Consider the following 16,298-nt stretch of genomic DNA (forward strand, 5'->3'; position numbering starts at 1 on the left):
ACACTGGGACTCGAGCCTAGTTTCCTAGTTCTATAGTTGGCAGCTCCGGCCGGTACCTGAATTCCTCTCCCCTGGTATGAGCTGTTTGTTCCCTACTTTATTGGTGTCAATAGGTTGTTTTTCTGATGTTTGTTAGCCAGGAGCATTTCTTGTTCTTTCTTGAACTCCTGAGTCACTCAGTTTTCCAACCAGGTAGGAGGGAATGGAGTTGTGGAGGATTTAATGAGTAATGCATGCAATACCCAGGGCCCTGAATTACTAGGAGTGGACATATTTGAAAACACAGGGAGTGATGTAATAGAGTCCACTAATCAACATGAAAATTAGTTAACTTTGTAGCTGAATATGCAGTGATAAATGTAAAATGCAATGCTCAAATGACGCTTTTGAAATATGCTGATTTGCAATAGGCAGTCATAGTTATCTGTAAAGGCCATAGAAAAGCTAAGAGGCAAGTTTTTTCACTAAAAGCCAACCTAATATTGGTGAAATGTGCACAACGTGAATTAGATTCTTGACCTTAAAATGACAAGCTTAGAAATATTTGTGATAACTACAGAATGTTCCGGTTAAATAAATGTATTACTTTAAAAGCAATATTTTATTCTTAAATGTCAAGAGCTTCCTATTTTTCTCATATTCTCACAAAACGCTTGAAAAAGATAGTTATGCATTATAAACAATAATTCTTGTTCGCATTAGATGGAATGTATTGCCTAACATTGATTTTGTCTCTTAGTATCATTATTCTTACAGTGAAACAAAATGTGATGCAGAAGGCCGACCTGTGCTCAAATGCCTATGTAAAATAAGTCTTCTGTTTTCAGAATCTAACTACGCAAGAATGTTTGTAGCCAACTTTGTGCTAACTTTACCAGCCAAATGTATTTTTCATGAGAACAGAGGAGCTGAACCTGCTCAGTGACGATAGATGCCATCTGATTGGTCCGCGGTTGAAGGATCCCGATACAATGTCTGCATTATGTATTCATGTTTTTTATATTAGTGTGTGTTCCTAGGTAGAGGCAGTGTCTTTTTTCTCTTCTTCCCCTTGCAATACTCTTAACGGTTGAGGCTACTGCTGCTGCTGTTTCCCTATTGCTCTGTTATTGCCATTTCATTTTGACAGATTTCTACTACAACTGTATGCTGATTTACTTTGGATTCAGTGAGACTCAGCTGAGTTTCATGAACTACTCTTTATGGAGAGTTCTACTGCTTTAGTTTGGCTTTGAGCTTTATGCTGCTTTGATCTCACTCTTTTGCTTTTGAATCTGAACTCTTCATGGGCTCTACGAAACTAAACTCTGTTCACGATCTCTAGCACAGGGATTTAGTCCTTTGTGAAACCCGCTTAAATGTAATACTTGATGTTGGAATCTAACCATTCTTTTTGATGAGATTTCTGTATACTTAATTTGATTTATCGACTAATCGAAATATAACCGACCAAAAAGAACTTTACTAATCTGTTACTGAGAATAAAGTTTAAAACTTATCAAAACTCTCATCATTGACTGAACTTAAACTATTTAACGCATTTTGAGTTTATGATGCCTGATTCGCTCTTTCACTCATGGTACAATATTCAAAGGTCCATCACTGGAGGAGAGAAAGTTCCAGACGGGAAACAGGTCCTACCCCTGCAAGTGATTGTAATTTGACAAATTGGTAATCAACCGCATCTCATCGAAGGAGAGACTAAATGAAGAAAAAACATTTGGGACCCAGTCCATGATATCAGGTGTTACACAACCTTGCACAGCAATAACTATATCGTGTGTCAACAACATGTGCGACTATTGGTTTTCTAGGCCAAAATTGGTCTGTTTTACCCTTCTGCTGAAAATGTCTTTCAGGTCGATGCAAGTGAATGGTGACATTAAATTCCACCACTGGCAAACTTCCTCTTTTCTGCTCCAAAATTTGGCTTGTATTCTGAATGCTAAGTTATAATCAGTTAACTGCTAAAAAGTTTTCATAAGAAATGTACAATGAACAAAACACCCAATGGTGACAAATGTAGATTTGACCCACAATTGCAGTGACTGCATACATCCAAATTAAGTGTTGTTTAGGGGCAGTAAAGGTTTGGGGTCATTAAACGTAGTGCCATGTGTCGTAGTGGAATCCCTTAGCACAATAATTAGCACTTTACCTCAATAATCATAACACATTTTACCTCAGAAAGTTCCACTTCGTGTTTATCTTGCGTACAAGAGCACCTTACCAAACATCAGTTTAGCAGAGTATCACAAATAAGTCATTTGGACCATTTAATAATGGAGTTCTAGGTCTGGGGAAAAGTTAAAGGGTTTTATTAAAGAAATCATAAAATAAATTGGTACAGAATAATTGATGCCTCTCTAATGCGGAGTTTTACAGAGTAGTCAAAATCAAAGTTAATTCTAGGTCTCAAAATGAAATCAGGAAAAGGTCAGACAGCATTCCAATAGACAAAAGGAAAATCTTGGAAAATCCCTAAAGTATCTCTGTCAGAATTATAAGAAAATCTGGTAGCAATTCTAGTAGTAAGGGAAAGTCTTCTGAAAAATATTCTGGCTCACCACCGGTTGAAGCGCTGTACAGTCCTGGGAGGATGCACAGCTTTTGGACGAGTCAGGTCTTTGTAGTTGTCAAGGTGCCATCAGCCAGACAGGGTTTGGTGCCAAGTTCAGTGTTGATCATCAGTTCTCACGGTGACAGCTCTTCGTGTCCTTCTTCGGTTCCCAGGTAGACAAATCTGTCTCTCTGCTGCTAGAGGGTACCCCTAAATGCTCAATTTAGGAGCGTATAGGCTACTGCCAAAGGGCTACTTACCACTTGGGTGACTACATCCATATTTTACCATTTCCTGTCGGTAGTGGGCATCACCCTGACTTAGAATTCTCTATTTTCAACAAAATCAAGATGGTAAAACCCTTTTCGGGCTGTCCACTTCAGCTAGCCCACCTTAGGGGTGTGACTAGCCTATAAGTGAAACACGCCTCCTGAATATCTAATTGGTGCCTGCTTTGGTGCCAAATGGGCCTGAGGCAGGGGATGGTGTTCCTTGGATCTGGAAGTAAGCCGGTGTTGTATTTCAAAGGCGGTAGATGCTTTGATGCCACTGGCCTTGAGATCTAATCTGCTAGCCTTTCTGCTGGAGGAGGAGTAATCACCCTCTGCCGGAAAGGCATTGGTCATGACCTCAGAGAGCTTGGGCTCTCACCTGAGGGGGTCAGAAATAGATATGTGGTGGCAGGCTGGAAGAGACCAGTCAGCACAATATATGACTAGTATGGCTCCAGGGGGCACCTCTAAGGTGTCCTCCGGGTGCATGACATAATAAATTGGGTACTGCCATCAGATTAGATATATCAAGACAAGATGTTTGATACAAAACACCATTATTTTTAGTGAAGGCATCATGTAGCTGGGTAACTCGTAATGACCAATGCCCAGTACTTGTCCTTAAAATGGTTTCCTGATCACTTGCAATGTCTAGCAAAGGAACTATGCATTACAGGGACACCTCCACTCAAGCAGATGTACCCTCTCATGTAATATAATGCACTCTGCCTTAGGGCTCTAAGGCCTGCTGTAGGGGTGACTTATATATAGTACATTGGGGTGTACATGGGCATGGCACATGAGTATGCCATGTCGTGTTTTCAGAATGGCTTGCTCCATTTCATGCATCCAGCAATGGTAGTCAGCATGCAGTTTGTGTGTGGCATAGTACATGCTACAACCCTTAGGGACAAACTTTAGTAACCATGCACTGTGACTAGAGGTACCATTTACTAGGGCCTTACAGGGATTCTAAAATTCTTGCCAATTGGGTTACAATTGAACATTTGCTTAGTTTTAAGGGAAAGAGCACTGGCGCCTGGTTAGCAGGGACCCAGTGCACTACCAATCAACATCAGTACCAGTGGGCAAAATGTGAGGGTGACATTGCAAAAAGTGGCACTTTCCTACATCTATCCAACTAACTTTTCTAAGACCTATCACTATCTCACTAAACCAGGAACCTACAGTTTGCCATAAACTGCTCTTCAAAAGATTTAACCTTATGCGAAAGATGAGTCAGATTATTAATGAAATAAGCAAAAAACGCTTCTGTTACAAGGAATAAATGTACAACACCTTCTAGCCTTTTCTCTCTTACAGACTCCACCCTCTTTACCAGCAGAATATCAAATGAAATGAATTAATGAAATAGAAATTTATAAACGCGCACCACGGGTGTGTAGGCATGAAACTCAAAACAGAAGGAAGGCCGACTGAGGAATGAGAGATAGCTTAGCGAAGTTACTGTTTGAAAATCCACGTTTTAAGGGCCTCCAAGTAGGTCAGTTTCCTTTTTTAGTTCAAGTGGGATGGAGTTCCAAAGCCGAGAGGTACACCCAACAACCTCCCGATTGTGCTTTTTTGAACCTAGGAACAATCAGATTAGAAGCTGTTGCTAAATGAAGTGATCTAGAGGGGTGTACCAGCAAAAAGTTTGCCTGAAGAAAGTCCTATATCCCAAGCACTCGCTATTATGATTATGTAAATATGTAAACTTTCTTTTAACAATATTTAAGAGACAATCACACATTTTTCTTTCTGTTCTCCGGTTTCGTAGGTTCCAATTCTTTTTTTCTTAGTCAAAGCCAACACGTGTTTCGTTGCTGAATGGGATAGTCCCACGACTTTGTCAGGGCTAAAAATACACAAATAATGGCAGTATATGTAGTTATTACGTTCTCTAATATGGATTGTAACCCCTCAATGTAGTGACATTGGAGGCAAATTTAATATATAATGGGATAATGTATGCTTTATGAAAGAAAGTTAGCATATTTGCATAATAATAATAGTGAGTGTTTGGGATATAGGACTTTGCCAACAGTGATTGTTGGATCAGATTTGGGGAGTGGGGTGATTCTCCCTGCCCTTAAGCACCATATTTAAGGATTGTGAAGATACTAATATATGTGTACTGCCATTTGAGTGGCACTATCCAGAACAGATCGCCCATCAAAATAGTAAAGTTGCCTGAAGAAAGCTGGTTCTTTTCCATGCAGTGCCCTGAAGACAATGCAGAGGGCCTTAAAATTGATACATTTATTTATAGGAAGCCAGTGGAGAAGGGAAAGAGAGGCAGAGACAGATTCTTTTTGAGGAATGCCTAGAACTAAGCGGGCTGCAGAATTTAGCAAAATCTGCAGTTTGTTAAGACATTTCTTTCTGATATTGACAAAAAGGGCATTGCCATAGTATATCCTAGAGGACACTAAAGAGAATGTTACTGTCTTCTGCAAGTCCCTTGATATAATGGGAAAGGTTTTCTGAGAAGTTTCATAATAAAGAAGGGGGCTATAATGATGGAATTTATGTGACCCTCGAAATGAGTTGGTAGTCAAAAACTGCTCCCAGATTTTAGACGTTAGTGACCAGGGTAGGGAGCAAAACAAGTTCTGTCAGCCAACAGCTGGGGGACCAAAAGGATGTATCTTTTCCAAAGAGCAGAACTTCAGCTTTCTCTAAATTCAGCTTCAGACAGTTCTGGGCTATCCATTTCTCTATCCCTTGCGTACAGTTGTGGAAGCGCCTGGCTGTATCTGCAGGACCGGTTGACACAGAGACCACTATTTGTTTATCATCTGCGTAGGTTACCGCTGAGAACCCATATGACATGATCAACTTGGCCAATGAAGCCACGTACACATTAAAAAGGGTCGGACTCAATCACGAACCCTAGGGAACACTGCAGGGAAGAGTGAAAGAGGGAGAATTTAAGTTTTCTAAGACGACTGTTTCTTGTCAGACACAAATGATTTAAGTATTAAAAAGCCTTTATCATTAATGCCAATAGTGCAAAGACAATTCAATAGAATATTGTGGTAGACTGTGTTGAATGCTGCTGATAAGTCTAAAAGAATCAGAGCAGCATTTCCACTGGAATTCAGAGTCTAATTTGTTTTGACGCATTTATCAGAGCCAGCTCCGTACTGTGGTGGCTTCTAAAGCCAAACTAGCAGGGGACTAAGTGGCTTTGCTCCTCAGTGGAAATCGGACGGTAATTATTAGGGTCTGAGGGGTCCAATTTGGGTGTTTTGAGGAGGGAAGATGCTAGCTTCCGTTCCCTTGGGAATTGCCCTAAGCTAAGCCTCTGATTGAAGATATTGGCTAGGTGTTCAGAAACAATTCCAGGTGCAAGATGTATTATTTTGGGAGGACAGGGATCAAGACTGGAGCCTGACTTGATTTGAGTGCGTAATAATGCCAAACGATTCTGCATTACCATGACTCTAATACCCATCATCTCTACATTTACATGCTTCAATGAACCTGCCATATCTGTGCAGGCAGACACATGTCTAACTTTCAAATCATTCAGTGCCACAACCACAGAAGGAATTATGGCACCTAATCTATCAAAAACTATTTGTCCAAAGCTACGTTTCCCTCTTCTCAAACTATTTTTACTATCTATTTAATTCATATGTGAAACTTTAGGAAAACAAGACCCAATCAAATTCCATGGTACATTGAAATAAGCAGTCTTCCCACAAACATAATGCATTCCTCTCAAAAACGGCTCTCTCCACCATAGAAAATCAGATGGAAAGGGACATTATAATCCCTACAGCGCTGCCTGAGCAGGCACCACCTCTATTAAAGGGATTACTGTCCCTCCGCTGCCCCAACGGGCTCCTTGAGCCCATCATAACAGCAGCAGTTGGTCCCGACCTTAAATGGCTCCGACCACCGGAACTTAATCTGGCGGTCAGACCTCTTCAATGGATGTCAGTGTGCCCGCCACCGACGGCCTGTCAGTGGCGGGACCACCGGCATCAGAATGAGATTTGCTTTTCAGACCATTAAAATTCTGATCGATAGGGTCCTCGTTATCGGCAAAAAATATTTTTAACCAAATTTAGCAAAGGAACTGGAGAACCTCTGTTTTATTCTCAACTGGATCGTGCAGTGCCAACAGGACAAAGGAAAGACCTTTGTTAAGTACTGATATTTCTATGTCAGATATATAGTGTTAAAAGAAGATTGTAAATAGGTACCATGCCCTTATTTGTTGTATTTAAATGCAATGACTTGTCTTCTTGTCTGAAACTCTTCTGAGTCTGGGATTGTTCCTCTCCCTCTCCTTCCCCCTCCTCTTCCTTTCGTACCGCCTCTGCTAAAAAAAGGCAGGGCACTTAGGGGGAGACCTGCACTTGAAGGCTTTGAGCCATCCTGACTGGAATTTGATCAAGATTCAGAGAATGTGATGAAGCGTTTTCTAGATCCTTCCTGATGCTGAAAATTCTGGTTACTGGAAGAATTCATTTGATAAAAGTCTTCCTTAAGGTATGGATATATATTTTGAATGTTATAATTCTATATGTTCTTAACAAATTTAGTTTTTTGGTTAACAATAAAGGTTTTGAATTTGGAGATAGTTTTCTCTACGTTCAAGGATTTATTTTTGTGTCATGTACATTTGTATCTTCCCAAAATTATTTTTCTAGGGCTTCAATTTCCTTGAGCTCTGCCTCACTAATACGTAGGGCAGTCTCAATGAATAGGGCTAGCCAGTTCCTGGAACATTTTATTTGGACTCCACTAAAGTGTAATAAGTAATGCTTTATCATAAATAAAGATCACAGGGATGTTCTTTACTTGTAACCCCAGCGGAATGGTGTTATTCTTCAGGCATTCTAAAAGAGCCTGAGTATGCAATTGAGTCCTAATATATGATTTCTTCTCTCTGGATCCCAGTGAACCTGAGATAACGCCAGCTCCAGTTTCCCATAAGCAACAACTTCATGAGTTCTACACTTTTTAAAAAAAAGACTTACCTAGTATCACCTTCGCTCCAGCCATGGATAATAACTGGAATACTGTTTTTTCTGTTCTGGATTGGACTTGTGACTGTTTTTTGCTTACTCATGAATGGAAATTATCTCCTAGAATGCTCTGCAGTGTCAAATGTGAACTTGGTCCTGAAACCTCATACATCATCTCATTGTGAACAAAGAGACCTGTCCTTCATGAACTTTACAGCTGTTCTAATTCCTGATGGTATAGTTTTGGACAAGGTTGAATATGATGTATTTGATCCCAGTGAACTTTTGAAAATACCACATGTATTTAAAATGTCTCTAAATGATATAATTACCTCCAATACATTTTCTGACGATTGGGATTTTGAAACTGTAAATAATATGTTGTCTGATTTAGAACAATCCGCTGCATTTTCCACCACTGAAATGTTAGAGGACACATCTGATTTTGACACTATGTACTGTTACCAACATTATGGTCATCACATTTTACATAAATCCAGTATCCCACGTAATGTTTTTACATACCACCAATGGGAACATTGTCCAACACGACAAAAAGGTAGTTCGAAAACGTTTGCACAGAAATGTTCTTATTGTTCAGGGTTTAACACTTCTGACCTGACCTCATATTACTATACGGTTGCACCTACAACTGCACAGAAAAATATGCTAAATAACATCAAACAGATTTATTCTGCATCCTTTATTTCCCAACTGTCTGAACAGGGTTCCGACTTATGGAAGGTCACTATAGACATAAAATCAGTCTGGGGTTCAAAGGAATGGCAGGTACAGGGAACAGAAGCACTATTTCTGGCGTGCCTCATTCCACAAATATTATTTCTGAATGAAACTGTGCAACAGACTTCCTGTCTTGGACTAGCCAAGAACAAGGATTTGAACACACTTCGGATTCCCACACCATCGCACATCAATTTTACATCACGTGGAGGGGATACAATAAATGACATCATACAGTACAATTCATCAGACCCCAATTGAAAGGGATGGTTAGTTTGGGCCACTAACAGATGTCAGTCAAGGTTCAGGGGTACAACCGAAGGGTTTAGTATCCATAGGCCGGACCAACGCTATGTATAAAGAGAGCATCCAGGGTTGGTGACATCATACAGTGTTGGGAAGTTAAAAACCTTGACAATGTTCCAGGTGAAACAGCACTTATCCATACTCTCAGATGAGGTGGATCTAAGGGATTTTTCATTAGGGCCCCGAAAGCCACATCAGAAAAGTTTTTTATACGCTATTTATAATGAAATCTGGGAAATCTTTCAACAAGAAGCCGCGGAGAGACTCCGTGAACTGGACAGAATTAACCTAGAAAAAGTGCTAGCTGTAGTCGATAATGGTATGACTACATTAACATCCAGGATTTACTCACTGAACAACATTTTATCTTCTGCTATAGATATATAGATATACCATAACAGGATTTTTCCATACTACAGCACGGACAATCTCCGCTACGTTCTATTATGTTGTTAAGCTGGATGCTGCAATAATTGTGAGCCGGTTATGTGCCTTGGCGATTTATCAACAGTACATCCCTATTCTCTGCGTATAATCTAACTAAGAAGCAGACACAAATAGCACAAAGGCAAGCAAAATATACAATGCTGCGTATTGAAAAACCGCACCAATTACCTTTACTGTGGAAAAGTCACCATCCACAGAAAGGTTAATCCATGCCCATATAACATTACCCGTCACAACTTTCCAGTTTCAGTATTGCCTAGAACAACAACAGGCAGGCAGATATGAAGCGATGGGTAGGGAATTCATCAAGGAATCTTTGGAATTGCCATACAGATTTTGATGCAGGAGTGGGGACATAGAAGTGTTTCTAAGCAGTACAAACTGCGAGGACTCTTTAAGTGGATCTCTCATATGCCAGGATATCATGCTTCACGGGGCCTGTAATGGTTCAGTTGTAAACTTATCCTGTCATTTGAAAAGGTCCCCAGCTGCCGGGATTAATTTAGTATTCAGATTGCTCTTGAATGGGAGTTCCTTGATGCTGAATGATCAAGGTTGTTTTGAGATGCTTTCCTGCATCGCATATCTTGTCACTGTTAACTCCAGGGTTACTTGTTGTATGCATGTATTGTTTCCACCGACCCACGCAGTCAGGAAGGCGCCATTATGGCCTTCATTGAATGTTTCCTTTAGATGGATTGATACTCTGAGCCAAATGAAAGCCATGCTTATATAGAAAACTATGCTCTTAACCTCTCCCGAGAGACTTATGATCTCCAGATCGCAAGGTCCTCAGCTGAGATACTGGCCCTAGTACGAACGAACTGCCCTTTCCATTTCACAGAAATAGTCCAACATATCTTTAACATGTCTGATACAAAGGATATAGTACACCTATTTAAGACCATAGGTTCTGGACTGTTAAGCACCTTTCTTCGGAGTGATTCCAAACTTCATACACTCCGTATTTGGTACCATTTTTGGAGGACTTCCGCTGATCCTGTTCCTCATAGCAGGAATATTGATCGTAATTTTGCTGCTACGCAATGGACGTCTTAGTCACCAAGGAGATGGATAAAAAGCTCTTGGAGCGTCGATACCCTGATCGCATGGTACTCCATCTGGGAACACCTCGCCTTCTCGAACTAAGTGAGTCTTGGCTCCTTTAATTAGGCCGGTCTGGATCGACTGTGTTATGCCTGTCCTCCAATGCTTTTTCTGCGTACATGAATGCGTGTTGGACCTCTGTCTAACACTTCCATCTTTTGCGCCACTGTAGGTGGATGCTTTTCTGGACCCGATAACGGGTGTTGATGTCGACATTCTTAGAGCCACCGCAGGATGCTTAAGCCCCTGTTGGAACGGATACTCAGGCCTTGGATATCACACAGGCTTCCCCAGCAGCGGCTCTGGAGAATACAGAGGAACATCTGTGCTCGATTGACCCGGTCTTCTGCGATTGCAAGCAACAGTAATTTTGCGACTTCCAGCCAGGACACATAAACATTTGGCTCATTGTGTGCTGGGAAAAATTTGGCCTTTTTTCAAAACAACCAAATTTTAAATTTTAAACAAAAGACACTTTTTGCTGAGCTGCATGGCTTTCAGTCACTCATAGGTGTTCGAACTATATATACGAACATATATTTGTAAGACTTCTATAATTTTAGCATTTTTTCAAATTTTTATAAATCTACGCACTATTTAATGGATTAATTAGTTTGCTTACGTACAAATGCCTAGAAGTATATTGAACTTTTTAGTATGTAATCCAGTCGGATGAGGAGTGGGTCTTATGTTACATATAGGTTCCCCAATATAGGCTCAGGTAGCAACCTAACTTCTCACTTATATTTCCCCTGCCATTGCACTACATAAGAGTTCTAGGGACTGACCTTTTACCTAGTTAAGATCCTGCTTGCAGGACGTAGGGTTTTCCCTGAAAACTAGCCTCATTTATTATGCATGAGGATTCTTGGAAACTCAGCAGGACTACCATCTCCTACATAATAACTACGGGTTTACGGGTCATTCCTTCCATCATCCTAAATCCAACGTAGCACAGCATGGTAGAACTCCTGAGGGTACCACATTGGGTATATATACACCATATCTTTGCTGAGGCAGGCAGAGGAGAAAAAAGACTTCCATGATGACACACTGGCGCGAGACGCTGAGGTTCCTGCACACAGACACTCCAGCTTTCAGTGGTCTGACATCCCTCGCGGGGTGTCCATCTCGAGACTGAAAGAAATCAAAACCCTAATTTAGATTTAGGACCTAATTATTCAGTTTTACCTGTCACTTGCCCACAAACTGTGAAATATTATGGAAAGACAGAAAAACTGTATAATGCTGTTTAAACTTGCAAGTTAAACTTGCACAATTGTATCTGGAAATAATCTACTGCCTATTTTCAAAAAAGGTCTAAATGCGGTCTGGTTTAAGTGTTTTTCCTCTTCATTGTATTCGGGCTGAGAACATCCTGCCTAGAATATTTAATAGGAAATTCAGAGCAGCAAGAATGTTTGCATTGTAGTCTGTAAATTTGGCGTGAGAAGTCACGAACACAGGAAAGAGCTGTTCTTGAAATAAATGTATATAATCTGGTTGGGACATAACGGAAAAGCAGGAAGCTTTTTCTATTGTGAACATTGTATTAAATATGGATCTAGGCCAAAATTAGTATTATAAGAGTAGACTTGAAGTGTATGTAAGTTGAGACTGACTTATGCTTCTCTCATAGCTCATCACTCTCCTAGCTGAACTAGCCTGGCATGTACAATAAACCTTTTTGTACTCCCTTTTGTTTCAGTGTGGAAAGTAGGCCTCAGCTAGGCCTACCAGTGCAAGGGGTTCACCCTTCTCTGCACAGAGTCCTCAGACTATTAGAAAGAAGTTGGCACAGAAACTGAAATAGAAAATACAGAGTTTAATACCTCATGAGGTGGAACCACATTCACCCAGCACCCTGTGGTGCTGAATGAAAGTAGCACACAGAGTAGAAGAACCATGGGTCTTTTATACCCACACAGGGGCTCAGAAAAGGGCGGTACAAGTATACATGAGAAGAGTTACATACATAGATGGTCATACAGTAAATGCACCGTCAACAGTAAAGGAGGAGCTAGCAGTTGCTGACTCTGGTAGAAACAACCTGATAGTTACAGACTAAAAACAGATGCATGGACAGTTAGATATTCCTGCGCATGTGCAGGGTAGCAGAGCCTAAGTATAGCCAGTCCTTTAAACAGAGCACAAGGGAAGACAAAATGGCTGCCAGAAATACAAAATGGATTCCACAAAATGTACAGGATAGCCTCTAAATACCAGATGGATTCTGCTAACGCTAATTTAATCGCAGCCAATTTACGACAGACGCCCCTTTCAGCGTTAGCTGAAGACATCTCCCATAATCCAGTAGGAAAAATGAAAAATATGCATATTAATTTTTAATAATGTTTTTTTTTTCTTCATAAATTCATAAATTCATTGCTAGGTGGGCATTTCTCATTCTAAATATTGTTAAGCGGGTATGTATGAGGTATAAACAGAAGTACAAAGGGAACAGAGAATTGGGTCATACAGATAGCAGGAGAGAGTAATTACTATTATCAGAAACAGAATTATTAGCTTTCTAGTCCTAAGCAAATCCTAGAACCATCCAGTAAAAACATTTTCTTTTTTTTAAAATATTTTTATTAAATTTGCAAACACAAAAGAAAATAAACACCACTCATCGATCTTCAGGCGTAGCATGAGGTTACTCCAAACGGAATTCAACAGTGCAGTATAGTTACAAGTGAGACATAAAGACATTTCATACGTAGCATATCGTCGTTCCCAGCCCGAACCCATGCATTCGAAAAGCACACTACTCTTGGTCACTGAGTTCAGCATCTGACGCGTCTGGTGGGGGCTCACATATCTTCCCTCTGTATACATTCCACCCATTCCACACCTGGGACCATTTCCGGGGGCACCCTCTATGTATATATACCGATTTTTCAACCACCATTACTTGGTCCATGTCACGTATCCATTGCGCCAGGGTAGGCGCCTGCCCCGAACCCCATCGCTGGGCTATATTGCGTTTTGCCAGCATAAGCCCTAGCAGTAAAAACATTTTCAAGGCTCCTATGCATTTCAGTTACCATCAATTTCAACTTCAAAAACATTTTCGCTAGACTTTTCCAGTGTTTCCTTTATGGGGGCTAGAGTATCTATCATTATACCCAATACAAGCATTAAAGCAGTCAGACATATTATTTACAAAAATGATCCTGGATCCAGAGGACCAGGAGAACTACACAGGACCATGAGAATTAGGACGAAGAGCTGCAAAGGGTTGCTCCTCCTCAAAAATGGGACGATCAATGGGGTACATTTTCAACAAAAAGTAAAAGAAGTCCTTGGGAAATTAAAGCCGCTGTACAACCAACCAGAGGGAGTCTTCTCCCTGTGTCCGTTTGAGCCTCACAGGCAGGCTCTTGTTGTTCCCACGGTGGAGCTGCACAACTCGCAACTCAGGAATCATGGCCTAGTTTCAAGGGAAAAGTTTCTTCTTTTAGGATAGGGCAATCACCCACCAGGGCAAATGCGCTCAGCGATCCTGTCCAGTGTCTCAGGCAGTGCACCAGTTTTCTTCATTTCAATCTAACAGGCACCAGAGACACAGCACCTGTACCCTGAACTCAAGTCCTTCCCTAACTCCTGTATTGCTCTGCTGGCACACTGCTCTTTCGTTGGGGCCATAGATCTTGGCCAACAAAGGTGAAAACTTTACAGCCACTTTAGGACCAGGATTCAGAGGCCTGATGCTAGGATCTCTGAAGCAACCCTTGTTTCAAAGGGGGTTACCTCAAGCAAAAACTTTCTCGCCTTCCTGGTCGGTCTGTGACTCTCGGCTGGGCATCAAAAGCTTGATCCACGATTTCTCCTTTCTGATTTGTGACCCCGTCTTTCGCCCAAGATTGTAGCAGGGGTACACTCATCACAATGCTTCCGGCCTTCTACCTTCACTGAGGTCCTGGTTGCCAGTAATGCCTGTGCTGGTTACCTTCACTTTGACTTCAAGCTGGACTGGTGCTGACTCCTCAAGCTGGATCTGATGTCCGCGCCCCTCTGGCAATGGTTGTAAAGCAGCAAATATCTATTGGTGAACAGAACAAAAGGTCTTTAGACAAGGCACAGAAATAATCTATCAACAGAGAGGATAGTCTCAGAATACTTCCTAGTCTAGGGACGCCCCATATATTAACAAGGCACCCTGGAACCACTTTCATATATGTGAGAGTAAATAAAACAACAGCCTGAACCTATTGGCAAGTATAAAAGGAACTCTTTAGTGAACTGACAAGAGTAATACGTCACCCTATCCCAAGCAGTCAAGGAAGTCTGTGTTCATTTCTAAAGACCCTCAAGAAAAAGGAAATGTTATACACTTTTACTCCTAAACATTGCATTATTTGTACAGGACTGCAGACACTTCTAAAATGATTTTTCTTAATAAAAGCACCTACATTGTATACTCAGGACCATGCTCTCATGTTATAGGAGAAACAGGAAAATCTAACACTGCTAATTTAACAAAGATTCTTATTACATAAAGAACTAAAAACTTCAACATAATGGGTACACGTTCTCCAGTGGAACATCTTGTGACTAACAGACTCCTATAAAACAATATTTTCCTCAAAAATGTTTGCTAAGGATCACATAGACCTCTTCCCTGCATTCTACATTTTCACAATCCAAACTATGCAACATTAGTTCTAGTAAGGACTGTCAGTTTATTTACACAGACTAGCTAATAAAACTAGCAATGCCCTTGCAAAACTGTATGTAGCATGAGAATAACAAACAATAGTGGTGTTGTCACCTGAGAATTTTCAAACAAAAACTACCCACAGCTAGTTCCCCTTAAAGATCAAATAAGGAAGCTGCAATCTAGACTACTCATCCTCTCATAATTCCATCAGAGAGGATGGGTAGTAACATAGCAAAATATATTTATTCGTTTTATTAATGCTAATAATGTTTAAAACAGTATTACTGAATAGCCAATTAAATGTCTCATGGTTATTTCACAGACAGTTTAGACAGGCTCGAAAAAAATTAAGAAAAAGAGAGAGAACAGATAAATTTGCCTACCCTTAATTTGTAGAGGAGCTAGCCTCCTCTCCCCAGTTTTTGACAGTAAGAAACCTGTACCAGGTTTCATTCTGTCAACACTATCAACCCCAATTTGTAGCAACTGGGCATAAACAAACTCTGAGGAGCTAAATAGCACATTTCAGCTAGCCAAAGAACATATTCCTTTAGCAAATGTACTAGTGCAACATGAGACCGCATGAATTCAAACTAAATCCTATTGCTTCCTGAATTCAGCCCTAAAAGCATTGGTACCATATATATATGGCAGAGCCATTGTCTTTGAAAGAGAGGTCACATATACTATGTTCATTGAGTGCACACAAAAACTTGCTTTTGCCAAAAAGGTAAGCAAAAACCTCTTTATTCCCCTGCCATTTCGTCTTTGAAATGTCGAAATGTCAAAGCTCATGTGAAGCCGAGCCCTGCCAGGCTTCTAAATGTAGGAGTTCGGCCTTTAACCTATGCAGCTGTTCCATCTTGTATGCAAGGTTTTCATGCGGTGCTCCCAAGTCAAAGTGACCCTAGAGACCGAAGGCAGAGCAGCAAAACCCACCCTAATGTGTGTCTACCAGCAATTTCAGAGGTAAGCTTAATAACTTCTGCAAGTTTTTGTACATAGGTATATTTAGAATCAGGGTGCTGAGTGCTTGAGCAATATAAATGTCAGCTATAAAGTTTTATGCTTACATATGTGCATTTACTTGAGTCTAAGGCAGTTTAAAAGCTGCTCTGACTGGAGAAATCTCTTTTAAATAGTGAATTTTACTCAATTTCGACTTTGATTTTTAGGGCACTTAAAAATTAATATCCTACAATGTTTTTGCATAATAG

This window comes from Triturus cristatus, chromosome 6 (assembly GCF_964204655.1).
Source record: "Triturus cristatus chromosome 6, aTriCri1.1, whole genome shotgun sequence".
Taxonomy (NCBI): domain Eukaryota; kingdom Metazoa; phylum Chordata; class Amphibia; order Caudata; family Salamandridae; genus Triturus; species Triturus cristatus.